The sequence below is a fragment of the Microcebus murinus genome, chromosome 12, assembly GCF_040939455.1.
Source record: "Microcebus murinus isolate Inina chromosome 12, M.murinus_Inina_mat1.0, whole genome shotgun sequence".
Classification (NCBI taxonomy): Eukaryota; Metazoa; Chordata; class Mammalia; order Primates; family Cheirogaleidae; genus Microcebus; species Microcebus murinus.
This window is the reverse complement of record NC_134115.1, coordinates 44,731,210-44,747,000: the sequence shown is the minus strand read 5'-3', so window position 1 is coordinate 44,747,000 and position 15,791 is coordinate 44,731,210. Positions and strand designations below refer to the sequence as shown.

The 15,791-nt window shown below is 38.6% G+C and overlaps 1 protein-coding gene and 1 pseudogene across 2 annotated transcripts in view; both read right to left on the bottom strand.

Moving 5' to 3' along the window:
• The window catches only part of ADAMTSL1 (ADAMTS like 1), an 856,830-nt gene that overhangs the window by 667,536 nt on the left and 173,503 nt on the right, over window positions 1–15,791 (bottom strand). The gene's annotated exons all lie outside the window — the stretch shown is intronic.
• LOC105874123 (small ribosomal subunit protein eS4, X isoform-like) lies at window positions 12,022–12,925 on the bottom strand (annotated as a pseudogene).

Here is a 15,791-nt window from a genome sequence, read left to right as displayed (position 1 = left end):
TACAGTGTTTTCAGAAAATACAGCCTCCTCTTGCCTAAACGCACTTGGCTTCCATTTCTATCTAATCCAGCGCTTTTCAATGCTATATTGACTGCCTGCACCAGAATCACCTGGTTATGAAGATGATTCCCAAGGCATACCTCTGACCTCCTTACTCAGACTCTCTAAGAGTATTCCTTGGAAATACTTTTAACAAGCTTCCCGGCCGGGTTTGGGAATCACTATACAATTTACTTACCTTACTGAGTCTTGTAAATGCTCCCACTACCTTTTTCCACACTGGTATTACATGCATGAGAGAGAGGCAGGTGGCGTGGGCCTGGCTTACGGAGTAAAAGAGTTTGAATTCTGGATCATCCAAGTTACACGATCCTGGGCAAAGAAATGAACGAATCCATGCCTTGGGTTTCTCATTTTAAGTGAGGAATGCTGTATCTCTCAGGGGACCATGAGCATTGAATGAGGGGCACACTGTATAAAGCCCTTGGTATAGTACATGCTGCATAAAGGGCTCTGTCTCAGTGTGAGCTGTTACGGTGAAACTGGCCTTTCCTTAGGAGGGCAGGACCTCACGTCCACACAGTAATTCTCAGAGGCATCTTAGGTGTGTGTGTAGGGGGGGTATACATATGTACATATATTTTATGTATATAAAATATATACGCACATGATACATGTATATACATGTGATATATATATATATACACACATATGATACACATACCCTATACATACATAAAAGAAAGCCCTGTATTCTTCATGCATTAAGCAACTGGATATGGTAACTGTCTACCTTGTGGCTAGTGAAGATGCCCTCCTTCCTTTCAACAATACATTTCATAGTAAATATATTTACTAAAAGTCCCTATACATTTTGAGTCTCTGGATTCATCTACAATAGTTGATTCCATGATAGTTCTTTAATCTTATTAAACACTGTTTTTGTGTTTAAGTTAATCCTTGACAACTTGATCCAAATGTGTAATATACACAGAGGGCTAAGTTATAACAATTCAACTGTGACTATTTCCCTAGCACACTGTTTTATGTTCCTCACGTAACTAGGGCAGATTCCATATATGGAGTGACACGTGCAAACCAGCTTCACGTCAGATATTTATAATTATTGAAATATCTCATTTAAACAACAATAAGCAGAGATAGAATGTGCCCCAGGTAAAAACCAGGTGTTACCCACTGTGAGAAAAGGAAAGCAGTAACAGCATTGCATCCCCTGTCTAGTCCTGGAGTTTCTCTAAGTGATGAGACCACTGTAAGTACCAAGATGAAATATTAGTGCAATTTTGTATTGACACTGCCTCCCTTACAGTTATGGAGTTGTGACTGTGGTTGTCCTCAACAAGTCTTCAGATAGGGCCTGATGTCCTTGTTGTCACTGCTAAAGGAAGTGTCTGGCTCCACAACAAACCCTGCCGTTCTGTTTCCTATTGTAAAGATCACAGTATCATTTCAGATGCTTGGGTTTCACTTCTCTAGTGAATTCATTTCCCTGTATTCTATAATGACTTTAGTAAATCTAAAGCTGTTTACTTTAAGGAAAGAACCGCCACACCCACTGGCAAGTTTTGAGTGTATTACATAGAACAGTACTTCTTCAGTGTCAAATGTGTGCTTAAGTTAAATGCCTAGTACTATGGGAAGAATTTGTAAATGTCAAACATCAGGATGATTACCACTTAACTCATCTCAACAAATTATATAACTGCACTTTTTACAGGATCCTCAGAGACATTATACTCCTAGGGCCTCGTTCTTACAGCAAAGTCAATCTCTGCTCTCACACCACCATTTGTCAATAGCCAGAACTGAATCTGAAGCCGAAATTAGATAATGGCTCTGCTCCCAAGATGTCAGCTTAATGATATTAATAATCTAGTGGTACTGACCACATGCAACAGTGAAGAGCTTGCCTCTGCAGAAACTCAAATAAGTAGCAGTACGTCGGACATCCCTGTTGGCTCTTGCATTTAGAGCATCTACAAACCTTACGCTAAAACCTTTCAGGTCACAGTCCTATTTCTTTTCACTTTGAATACATAGTTCCATATGTGGTGGAGTTGCCATTTAATAACCAGAATTGCACTGTGCCAAATTAGGATTGCACAGATATGGCTTAATGGGAGTTTATTTCAAATAATGGCTTGCAAATGTAGGTTGCTTAAAGAATTACATGTCCTATTTTCATTCCTTAAAATTCAACAATACAATATTGTTACTGTTATTCTATCTCTCTCAGCACTTTCCAATATATGCCCTTCTCACATTTCATTAATGGATAAGGAGTCATGTATTAATTGAATAAGGTCCAAAGAGGTATAATGTTGCAGCATGGCTAAGGCTGTGTTTTCAACTCTAGTTGCCCATCAGAGTCATTGAAACAGTTCATTTTGTCTGTTTTTTAATATTATAGTTCGCTCTTACCTTAGGCCCATAATAGCCTCCTCATATATGTATTTATGTAGATGCAAATATATATGTAATTTTTTATAGAATCATAAATGATTCTGATCCACAATGAGGTCTGAGAATTCTGGGTTCAGAGTTTGGGTTCTGAAGCTATAGTGACCCGGGTTTGAATGCAGGTTCCACTATTTACTGGCTGTGTGACCTTGAACAGTTTCCATTACTTTTGGGTCTTACCCCATCCAGACCAATAGAATCAAAAGCTCAAGGGGGTCATGCCCAACTATCAATAATTTTTAATAGCACTCAGGTGATTTTAATGTGCAGTCACAGTTAAAAATCACCATTTTAATACTTAGTTGTCAGATTTGCAAAATGGTGATTAATATGAAATTCAATGAAATACTTCATGAAAAGGGTTAGCCAGGTGCTAGTCCCCACAGCTCAATAATATTGGTGGTTACTGTTGTGAAGGCAGAAGAGAGACAAAGCACTGCTGAGAGCTGGAATTAGTGATCTGGAGCTAGAGATAAACTGGCTGAGGTGGCCGTCTCTGAGGGTCTTACTACCCACTGCATCAGATGAGGTACTGGCCTAACACTGGCCCTGGGACAGAGTCTGAACCCTACCTCCATAATCCTGGGGAAAGTCTGACTTCTAGTTCCATAAACCCAGAGAGAGTCTGAACTCGAGCTCCAATCCTGGGCAAATTCCTGAACATGTCTGAATCTCAGAGGGGAGTAAAATAAATATTGTCATAATCATAAAAAAGTGGGGGCTGGAGGAACTCTGACCTGACATCGCAGTGCATCTGCAACAAAAATGGTGGGAAAGTAGACCGCGTGTCTGGGTGAACAGTGTGACTGTAAAGCTTCTAGTGTCCATTTCTGAGTATGGAGTGGAAGGGAAAAAAGAATGCAATAAAAGGATAAAAGTCAAAGCACTATACGCAATAGATTGGACATTTGAGAACCTAGAGGCAAAAATGCCAGCTAGGAGAGCGGAGAAACAATCTGGAAGCAGCAGAATGACTCAACATTGACACTTTAACACATTAATTAAAAATAGACAGGAAGATATCATTTAATGGGCAGAGTTTCAGTTTGAGATAATGGAAAAGTTCTGGAAATGGGTAGTGGTAATAGTTGTACACAAAGTGAATATACTTAATGCTTCTGAATTGTACACTTAAAAAGAGTTAAATGGTAAATTTTGTGTTATGTAGACTTTAATACACATAGAATAGACAGGAAGAAGTACACACAAGGCATTTCCAAATTAAAATATGGTATACCAGGTGGCAAATAGGATGTAGGTGAGGAAGGAAAAGGATTTATCAAGAAAAACCATACGGGCTCAGGCCTGGGTGGCCAGGGATAGCACTTTTGGAAAACAGCGAGTGAAGTAGGGAATCTTGTTTGCTGGGGGAGATGATGATTGCTTTGGTGGCCATCCTGCATTTCATGGCTGGTAGGACAGATAAGAAAAAAAAAGATTGATGCTTAGTAGACAAAAATGCAGATCAGAGCCAGGCGACACTCAGAAGTGATTCTATAAAAGCAGGGATTATCACTGATATTATAAAATGGAACACCTAGAGTTGAGGTACTTCACTTTTCACATTCTTCCTGAAGAACTTCCTAAAGAACACACTCTGATCATCTGGACCTCACCTGTTGTTGTTATAGATGAAGAAACCAAGCCTCAGGGAAGCAAGGTGGCCCATACAAGGTTACCCAGAGAATGAACTAGACCTCCTGAAACCCACCCACTGGTCTTCCTACTTTATTTATTTATTTATTTATTTATTTATTTATTTATTTATTTATTTATTTATGACTCATCACCAAGATTTGCTAATACGTAAGCTTTCTGGGAAAGATTATAGAGGGAAATGATGAGAGAGGTCACAGTTACTCTACAGAATGGCCACAATCAAGAAAGTCCAGTTACGGATAAGATGTGAGGCCCTTGTGGATCTATGGGAGACTAGGAGAGAAAAATGTCAAGAGGAGAATAATTTTGGAAGCTCAGCATGAAATCTTGGAAAAGAGGCTCCTGACTCATTTCTACTATCTGTCTGAGTCACTGAGTCACCTGATGGCTTCAATCACAGGACACTGAGCTTCCCTAAGAAACCATCCCAAACCAGGACCACACCTCTGCCTAGGGACCCTCAGGACTCACACAACCTTGACTTCAATAATGTTGTGGTCATGTTCTTGGAGATGTCAGCTCTATTTAAAATAATATTATTCAAAGACAAATTTCCCACAGAAATATTGGTATAATTTTGGGTTTTGTTCCCAGAGAATCCCCAACTGACCTACTATACCATAAAATGTGGGGCAAAAAGTTAAAATAACTTATCAAAACTTACTTAAATAACTTAGACAAAATAAATAAAACCCCAAGATAGCGAGTGACACCAAGACTCATGCTTTAGGTAGAGTGGTGTTCTAGAAAGGACACATGGTTTGGAGCCAAATGGGGCCTTTCTCAAGAACGGCAGGGGTCGGCCATATTCCATTTCTAAGGTATTTGCTAGTTCTGTGATTGGTTCCACCTTGGGGACATTGGTTTCTCTGGCTTGTTAAGATGCTCTTGAGGCTTCCAGCCCACCCAGGTTTTAGTTTCTGACAGAAATGAGTAAAACCACTAGCCAGGAATGGCAACTACTTTTCAAGAAAGTCCAGAAAAGTTGATGATGGATATTTAAGCTGCCAAACCATCAGTGGACTGCCCTGTTTTTTGTGTTGCCTCTGCTCATGTTCTAAGGTTGTGGTAGAGAAATTGATTGTTCACTGTATCCTAAGGGAGTTGGAGGAGACAACTGTCTGTTAGAAAAAAAATAAATGTTCCTTATGTGTCTGGTGGTGATTCTGGGTTTTATATTTTATTTAGTAGCTTGTACTCCTAAACTGCTCTCAAGACTTTAATAATGTATTTTCCTGGCCATCCAAAATACTTAATCAGTGTCTTTAAAAAACTTGCTAGCTTCTCTCAGTAAAGATAAGTCATGAAATCAAGGAAATCATGCAGTCAGAATTATGAAAGTCATGATCCTCATTTGACAGCTGAGTGAATGCTCCATTCTACCCAGAAGGGCAGGACAGATGTGCAAATATAATTGGTCAAGATTCCATAAAAATTGTCAGCATAATAACAGGTTAAAAGGATTAAGGAAATAAAAGCTGCAAAATAAGAGAATGCAGAAACAGCACTTATTGAATATTAATTTATGTTTGTTTTCCCTGAAATGCTTTCTTTTATCCATTTCAAGAAGATGGCCTGACTCTTAATAGTTTCTTGCAGGCCAGAAAGCAAGAGCTGCTTGGCTGCCTCCTGTCTTCCCAGAAGAGGTGACACGAGGTGAATGAAGACACACCTGTGGAGGCAGAGGGAGGCCTGTGGAGCAAAGACACGGGCAGCCACCGAGGTTACTGAGATGGCAAGAAGTGAGGCGGAAGTTTCCACAGGAAGTGGGGCCCCACGTTCCTCTCTCCCCCAGCCAGTGCCCAGTGGGGGGGATGGGAGCCAGTGCCCAGTGGGGGGATGGGAGCACCTGCCTGGAGCTCAGGGACATGCTACCTCACCAAGATTTCCAGGGGACACAACTGACGTGGGCTGGCAGGGGGCAACTCGGAGTAACAAATGCGGACAGGACTAAGTACAGGAAATATCTTTCCATGTGAGCTCCCCCTTCCTCTCCCTGTTTCCCTGGGGAGCAAAGGAAGACATCTTGACCTCAGGCTACTTCCTATTGACCATGCAGCACACACCAGATAAAATCCCACATTCTCACCATTTTCCAGTCTGACTCTCAGAAGTACAGAATCTCTGGGATGAAAAGGAACTGGGTCATCATCCATCCTCTCATATAATGTGGAGGACAAATGCTTTTCTGTTCATGGTGTGCTTAAATATCTTATTTTAAATATACTTAATAAACATATAAAAATGTAAAAAGCTTATCTATTCTTATTTCTTATTGTTTATGAGCCTACATCTTGTCTGTGAATAAAGAGAAAAGATATAAACCCACAGAAAAGAGATTGAAAAGATAATGAGGAAAGAACTGAGGTGAGGTGAACAGGTCTCCACAGGTGACTTGAGTTCTTTCAGGAAAGTTGCGTCCAGTGCCAGCTCCACACCAGCCAACCATGCGATCTTGGAACAGTCATTGTTCCCCTTGGGACCACAATGTTCTCATCTTTAAAAGAAGTATAGTGCAGAAATGTTGGCCAGTTCTCTTCCAGCTCTATTAGTCTGTGATTCTAAATTATACTCAGGTGATAATATGGACTCCCAGGAAGAATATTTGCATTCAAAACAGGCTTTTAGGGTTTCACAGTTTAACACCAGTAAGAATTATGTTCAGAGGGAAAGATATATTTAGCAGGTGGGCCTTTTGTCTCTCTTAACCATAATATTATGTTAGGCTGACCAGAGTTTATTCTTCACAAGACATAGATATAAAACAGATTATGCCACTGGTAAAATATTATTAAAGTGAGAAATTTCTGCAAATTATTTGGAAAAAATAGGAGAGAGACATAACTTATAACTTAATGTATTGCAGTCTGTTTTATAGAAGACTTTATAGATTGTCTCTACTTTTGTATTATAAATTCATACAAAATATAGCTTCTTTCTTTTTCAAAGGAAATTATTTTGTACCTTGGTATTCTTTTAATAAGATCTACAAAAGCCTTCTATGGCCATCATACTTCTGTTATTGTTTATTAGAATTATATCCTCTAGTAAGTACTTTCTTACTTATTTGCTGGATCAATGTGGGGAAGGGAGAACGGGATTTAAGAAGGGAGGCGAGAGGGAGGGAGAGAGAGAAGGAAGGAGAAGAGGAGGAGGAGGGAGAGAGAAAGAGAGAGAGAGAGAGAGAGATCCTTAATTTCTGTTTCATAGCTGAACTGCTAAATTTCTAGAGTCCTAGTGATTCCCTGTTTCATTAGATATGGGAATTCACATAACATATTTGATACTTTAGTTCAAATTGTATAACTTCAGGCTATTTCTACCAACAAAGAAGACATCCAGGAATACTATCATTGGTGCTATGTTTATAAGCTCAAATATGATTACCCTGGCTGTCCATTAACAGCTTAAGAGGAAATAAAACACAATTTTCTGATTTTCTATCACCACATCCCACTAAAATTCTCCCAAAACTCAACTGCATTTTAGAGTTTGTATGCTCAGTAGATGTCTTTCCACCTAAAATTCCCCAATGACACAGTATAACACCAACCACTTGACAACTTTCAGCAACTAGTTATTGGATAGACCAAAAATTTACATAAAAGTAGCAACCATCAGACAATCTGTCACCACTTAATGAAAAGCATATAGAATGATCAAGGATTTAAGACCTGATCTATTTGCAACTGCCTCCTGTAAACAAAAGTAAAGGCCCAAGCTTAAAATGCTGCATGGCCACACCACTGGCATGGAAACACAAGGGAAACATGTGCAAGACTTCTGCCTCTAGGGAAAAACAAAATGAAAATGATGATGTGCTGGTAGTCATTGCTTTAAACAGAACTTCCAAGACGTGGCAAGTTTCCTGCTGACCATTTTCTACTATCTGTAAACTGCCAAGCCAACACACACCTCTCCTTTCTCCCCACCCAGTCCCGAGGTCACTAACCTTCTCAGCGCTGACAGCGAAGACTCTTTAAAACAAGGATGACAAGATGGGAAAACTTTCCACGTGCAGCTTGCCAAATGTCTAAACTGGACGTATCACTTTTCAAGCCCACCAAGCTAGAGGAACATTTTGGCAGTGCTGAAAATGTTTGTATTCTCCTTTTATAAAGAGTGTGTGTGTGTGTCCGTGCCTGCACCCCCCCCACACACACATCCACACACTCCATTTGTTAGAAATTCCCTTTACTTTTTCTCCACTCCCACTCCATTCACATACACCCATGCCCACACCCATTTCTACAGCTGTTACATCAGAAAATGCTGTCTTAGAGATGGAGCACAGTGCAACCCATCTGGTGGTCTAGATAGTGAACCACAAAGTTATTTCTCTACAGTGTAAAGGAAAATAGCTCTATCACCTGTGTTCTTCCTACTTATAGCATAGGCTTCTCTTCAAGTCTAAATGGCCCAGTTGCCTCCACATGCTTTTGCAATAGCTCACCCTGCCTGGCACGAAACCCTCACAGCTGTGCCATATGTCACACATGATTAACAATGAGTCCCCGGTTACCCACCGAAATGCCGTCTTTACAACTCCTAGATGCCTCCCTGCTGGCTGCACTGCATCTTGATGGACACACAATTTGGAAGGTCTCCCTTCTCGCTTCCCCTTCCCCACCCAGGTTGGCAGAAGGCGCACTGGTTACGATGATGCAGGCTGCTGATGATAAACTGAAATACCGTGTGCAGGAAACTCCCTCTATCTTCTCACACTGCAACTATTTGTTGCAATCTGGGTTTTCACTGCACTGTTTTTGCATCCAAAGGCATAACCATAGACATACTTTTCAAAGAATCAGAGATAACTAATTAGCGCCCACAGAGTTGTTGGAAGAACTGCTCAATGTTAGATTTACCCAGATCATGAGTTTACCCAATCTTCTTCCATTGCTATGTTTCTATGCCAAACAACCATTGCTTTAAGATTTCCAAAGTATTATAATGATAGTTTGAAACTGAATAGTTGTCTTTGTAGGCTCCAAATGCCATCAGCTGATTTTTCTCCTCAAGCATCAACTGCATGGCTGCAACAAGTGGTGGGCACTCTGCAGTGTGTGGCAGAGGCAGCAATAAGCAGGGAGACAGAGAAGTGAGTGGATGACTACAACATATGTGATCAATACAACGGCAAAGGGGCCTTGGAAGCATATATTAATAGAAAGGTATTAAGGGCTCAATGGAAGGCCCAAGAAGGATTTCTAGGAGGAAGGTAATGTTGGAAGTAAGTCTCAAAAAGGAACTGGCTACTTACAGGGAAGAGTAATAGCAACCAGGACAAGAGGGGGTTTATGAAGGAGATTCTGGGATGCTTGATCTGGGTGGCAATTACACAATCATGTTCACTGTATTATAATTCATCACACTTGTACTTATAATTCAGTAAAAACTATTTTTTAAAGAAAAGCACCCAAGTATATTATTTAGTTTAATACTGATCAGCACCCTATTAAATAGTTGAAATAATCTCCGTTCTGTAGATGAGGAAACTGAGACTGATTCTGAATGTGAGTGCTGTGTCAGCTCTGTGATGGTGTTGGTATTTTGATGGTGAGCAAGGCAGGCAAGGTCCCTGGCCCTGTGATGTTCACACTCTAGTTGCAACTTAGTAATTTGTCCCAGGTCACACTTTCAATAAGAGGTAGACCCAGATTCAAAACTATGGTCGATTACAGAGCCTCTGCACTTCCCAGCACAACTGCCAGATTTCGTCCTTTTGTTATAATCCATGGAAGCCATTGAAGAAATTTCAGTAACCAAAATATAAGCAAAATATAAGCAATGCTACAGTTTAGAATAATCACTGGCAGCAATGCAGGGGGAAAAATTCAAGAAAGAAAAGTCTCTTATGCTATGGTCAATTGATTTTAAGTAAAAATGCCAAGATAATTAAATAGGGGGAAACAGTTTTTTTCAATGTTGGGACAACTGGATATCCACATGCAGAAGAATGAAGTTGGACCCCTATTTCAACATACAGAAAATTTAACTCAAAATGGATCAGAGACCTACATGTAAGAGCTAAAACTGTAAAATTCTCAGGAAAAAATGTATGTATAAATTTTTACAACCTGGGATTAGGCAATGTTTTGTCTGATATGACACCAAATGCAACCGAGAAAAAAGTAAACAAATTGAACTTCCATTCAATTTGCTTTGTTTTTTGACAGCGAGAGATGGAACCTGCTCTAAGAATGTGAAATATTCTCCTCCCCTAGCAATACCAAACTGGGTGAATGAGTCCCTCCAACAAATTCATAAGAAAGTCACATTTTTTTTCTTTTAAGCTCAACAGTATTTTCTGACATTGGATACTAGGAATTTTCTTAATAATATTCAAACGAGAGACTATGAGGAGAAAGAACTTAGGAATACAAAACTGTTTTGAAAGAACAGAAAATGTTTGAATTTATAAAATTTCCCTTTGAATTACAAAGAAGTCAAGTATGCTTTAATGGCTTTCCTCTTTTTTTCTCTTAAATTATCTTGAATATTTGAAAATTCAGATTAAATAATTACTTTTCAAAAAGACTTGCTCAAGTATGTCTTTAATTTTATATACATATGTTATCTATCCATATGTATATCCATATATATACACTGTATCACATATAACAGGTATATTCAACTGGACTTCATCAAAATTAAAAACTTTTACACACAGGTCATTCCCAACAAAGTAAAAAGCCCATGGAAGAAAATTATTTGCAAATTAAAATATCTGATGAAGGCCTAGCATCCAGAATATATAAAGAACTATCACAATAATAAAACAACAATGTTGGACAAAACATTTGAATAGTCATTTTTTCAAAGAAGGTATACAAATGGCTAATAAGCACATGAAAAGATGTTCAACATCATCAGTCATTAGGAAACTGCAAATCAAAACCACAGTGAGATCCTGTTTCACACCCAGTACAACGGCTAAAATAAAAAAGAAACAAATTGACAAAAGAAAAAAAAGACAAAACACATCTTGTCAAGAGTGTGGAGTAATTAGAACCTTCATACATTGCTAATGGGAACATAAAATTGTGTAGTTACTTTGGAAAACAATTTGTCAGTGTCTTAAGAAGTTAAACATGGAGCTTAATGTGGAGTTCATTTAAGCATGGAGTTTAATATGACACAGCAATTCTATTTCTAGGTATGTGTACAAAAGAATTTTTTTTTTTTTAGAGAAACAAGCCTTATTTTAAGCTGCCTAGAAACTGAAATTACTGTTCCAAGTCATTGAGATTTATCAGATTCTGTTCTTTGCCAGACTGTAAACTTTCATTTTTTATTTAACTTTTTATTAATATAAAAAAATTTTTTTTAAGTAACAAACTTTTCCAGAATAGAGAAAACAAACGAGATATGGCAATTAAATGAAATAGAGAATCTTTGGGTTTTGAAATTAAAAAGGAGCATTAGTGGAACAATTGGCAAATTTTGAATAAAATTTGTAGATTAGTTAGTAGTAAAAAGTATTAAATTAATGCTAATTTTCTGGTTTCAATAATTATACTATGAATAAATAGTACACAAAAGTATTGAAAAACTATGCCCACAGCAAAATTTATACATGAATGTTCACAGCATTGTTATTTATAATAGTTAAAAAGTAAAAACAACCCATATGTCCATGAACTCATGAATAGATACACCATGTGGTATATCTATACAATGTTATATTATATAGCCATAAGAAAAGAATGAAGTAATGATTCATGACACAGAAGATAAAAGGCCATAGATTAATATTATATGGAAAGTCCAGAATGGGAAAACCCAGAGATTCAGAAAATACGTCAGTGGTTTGCTAGGGGCTAGGGAAAAGAGGGTATAGGAAATGATGGCTAATTGGTACAGTTCTTTTTTTTTTTTTTTTTTCCCCACACTGTAATATCTTTAATTAAGTACAAATAACTTTTTAACATGTTATTATGTTACATGGAGACCATTTCACCCACTGCTGTGTTTGGCTGCCAGTCTCTTATCCCTCTCTTCAGCAATGGTGAGGCGGATACCTTTTCCTGGAGGAAGAGAAATCCATGGTTTGTTGCCTTTGCCAATAACAAAAATGTTGGAGAGGCGAGTGGCAAAGCTGTTGCCATTGGCATCTTTCACGTGAACCACATCAAAAGACCCGGGATGTCTTTCTCTGTTGGTGATCACACCAATTCTCCCCAGGTTAGCGCCTCCAGTCACCATACACAGGTTACTAGTGTCAAACTTGATGAAATCAGTAATCTTGCCAGTCTCCAAATCAATCTGAATGGTGTCATTCACTTTGATGAGTGGATCAGGATAGCGGATGGTACGAGCATCATGAATCACCAGATGAGGGATTCCTTTTGTGCCCACAAAGATTTTTCTCACTTTGCACAACTTGTACTTGGCCTCCTCAGGTGTGATACGATGAACAGCAAAGCGACCCTTGGTGTCATAAATCAGACGGAAATTCTCTCCAGTCTTGTCAATGCTGATGACATCCATAAATCCAGCAGGGTAGGTTATATCAGTTCGGACCTTGCCATCAATTTTAATGAAGCGCTGCATTCAGATCTTCACTTCATCTCCTGTCAGGGCATACTTAAGCCTGTTTCTTAGGAAAATGATGAGTGGGAGACACTCTCTCAGCTTGTGGGGACCAGTGGATGGACAAGGAGCAAACACACTGGTCAGCTTATCCAGCATCCAATGCTTTGGAGCTGCTACACGCTTCAGATGCTTCTTGGGACCGCGGGCCATGGCTGCGCTAAGCACGGAGAGCGGTACCGTTCTTTTTGAGGTGATGGAAATTTTCTAAGGAGTTTTAAGGATGGTAATGATTACAAACACTATGTGCAAAGTGAGTTTGGTAGTGTAACCAACAGCAGGAAATGGTCACCAAGAAACTTGCCATAGTTTCAGAATTTCTGTTTGCATAGGAAAAATACACAATCATTTTAATTTTTTTGTCCTCATAGCAAGAGTCTTAGACATTTCCCTCTTGCATGATATGTGTGTATGTATGTCATCCATATGCTGTATCATGTATATCAGGAGTATGGTAGAAAAAGACTGATAAAGTCAAAATATTAATAGAAGTTATCTTTAGTAGTTATCTTTCGATAGGATTTCAAATAACTTATTTTCACTATAGTTCTTGATATTTCCTAAATTTTCTACAAAGAGTTTGTATTACTTTTGTAATTGGAGAAAAATATATTTTACTGGTTTGTTTAATAAGCTACAGGCTGTATCATTGCCTTTACTTCAAGGTTTCCCCTTTAGGGTCTGACCCAATAAAGAAATTGTGGGTGGCTATTTCAATTCCAATGCCAACAAGACCAACAAAAATCCATTAATAGCACAAAAACAAATTAATTTGAGCTTTTTTGTCTGCACAACTGTCAGGGTACTTCAAATTGTCTTATAAAAATGGAATCATTTCAAACACATGGCTGAATTTTATACACAGCTTTCTCTTTATGTAGAATCGTCTGTATTTGTTTTAGGCGAGGGAAAAAGAAAGTCCCTGATGACATTTCGCAAATACCAGTTGATGATTTTCAAAACTATTTCTTTTTCCTACAGCCAACTGTATCCTTTGGAAGTCTCTTACCATCTGCCATCAATAAAAACAAACCTTATCTTAAAACATGGTTTTTTGAAATGTCATTGCAGTACTCCACCTATTTTCTTGTGAGGGGGGAAAAAGCATTGGTTTGACTTCCACATTCTGGAGAGCCAAACCATATTTCTGTGTAGTGTCTGTGTAGAAAAGGAGCTGGGGTGGGAGTTGAGGAAGGGGGGTGGATAAAGAGATTTAGCAGCAAACATTCATTTAATAGACAATTTTGTTAGCTCTGTTCTATTACTAGTTTTTTAGAATGTATTAGATTTTAGGACTAAACAAGTTTGAAATGTATTCTACACTGGTGCTTTTCAAACTTAATGTGTATATGAATTATCTGGGGATTTGGTTAAAATGTGGTTTCTGATGCAGTAAGTTTGGGCAGGACTAATATTCTGTATTTCTATTAACAATGTGTGTGTTTTTATGTGTATGCACATACAACGTTATGAATATACAGACAAATGTATAACATTTAATGAGGAATACATGGTATTAGATATAACTTTTGTCATTTTATTTTTAATTCAAACTATTCCATGGCTATAGCCTCATTCGCAAAAAGGAGATATAAATTCCAGCTTAGAATGCTAGATATGGCTATGGTTGCCAGCCTCCGAGATGTACTTACACCTCCTCTAGTCCCTCTCACATTGTAGCAGGGATGGCATGCGATCAACAGAATTGAGCAAAACAGAAGGAAAGAGCACTTGTGAGACTAGGGCATAAAATGTCCTATGGCTCCCATCTTGGGCTCTCTTGCATGCTGTCCTGGCTCCCTCACTCCGGGTGAAGCCAGCTGTGAGCAGGCCTATGGAGAAGCCCATGTGGTGAGGGGTCCCTCGGCCCAGTCAAGTTGTCAGAGGACTGCAGCCTCAGCCTGCAGCTGTAACTCTAGAGTGCCTAACTGAGAGCCACCCAGCTAAGCTGCTTCCAGAGTCTTGCCCCTCACAAACTGTGGCTTCATACAATTTTGTTTAAGCTGGTAAGTCCTGGGATAGTGGTTATATTGCAGTAGATAACAAATACATGTCCCCCCCAAATATATATATACACACACACACAGAGATATAAATATATACTTATATATACTTTATACAAATATAAATCTATAAATATATACATATAAATACAAACATATATAGAGAGAGAGAGAAAGAGAAATGAAGCCATGGCTAATTGGTCTGTTCTTAGAGCTCATGAGATTTTTCTAGTAGAATTTTTTTATCTGTCACAGTTAAAAGAACACACTGTGTAATGGATCTTGATACTTGATCAGTCTCTTTCTATCTCTGTCTCTGTTTCCCGTACAGCAGTGTTGGCAAAGGGTGAGAAGTGAAGCCAGCACCTCCTCACAGACACACACCCTGAGTCTACATACACCTGGCAACATCACTGCTGCACACTCTCCCAATTTACCAGCCCACACTACACTCCTCCAGCAACTGAACCGTGACTGAAAGTTGTAGGAAGCAGCGCTCCACCTTCTCTGTAACATGTCCTGCTAAAGAAGGCAAACAATCTCATGCTAGAGATATTCAGAAAGGCAAGACCTAACTCATAGGTAAAAATCACAATGACTAGCCTATATCCAAAAGAAGAGCATGATGATGACAATGACTGTTAATTATAATAAAAGCGACTTCTTATATCATGTCTTCTATTACTGTTTTGGTCCCTTTTTATATATTAGTTCATATCTTTCTCAAAAATTAATGAAGTAGGTACAGTGATTCTTCTCATCTTATAGATGAATAAACTGTAGATTAAGTCACTTGCTCAGAATCATAGTCAGTATGTGATGGGGCCAGTCTGGCTCCAGAGTCCATGCTCTCAACCTCTCTATACTGTCCCTCATAAATAACAAATATTTGCTATATTTAAATGCCATTACTTTAAAAGTCCAGGGACTAATTAAGTGGAAATAACATGCTTTGTGTTATTTGTTCTTAGTTAGGAAATAGAAGGGAGTCTAGACAAATCGGGAATGCTACCTTCAAATCAACTACAATTTCAAATAAAGGCAGTCAAGTTT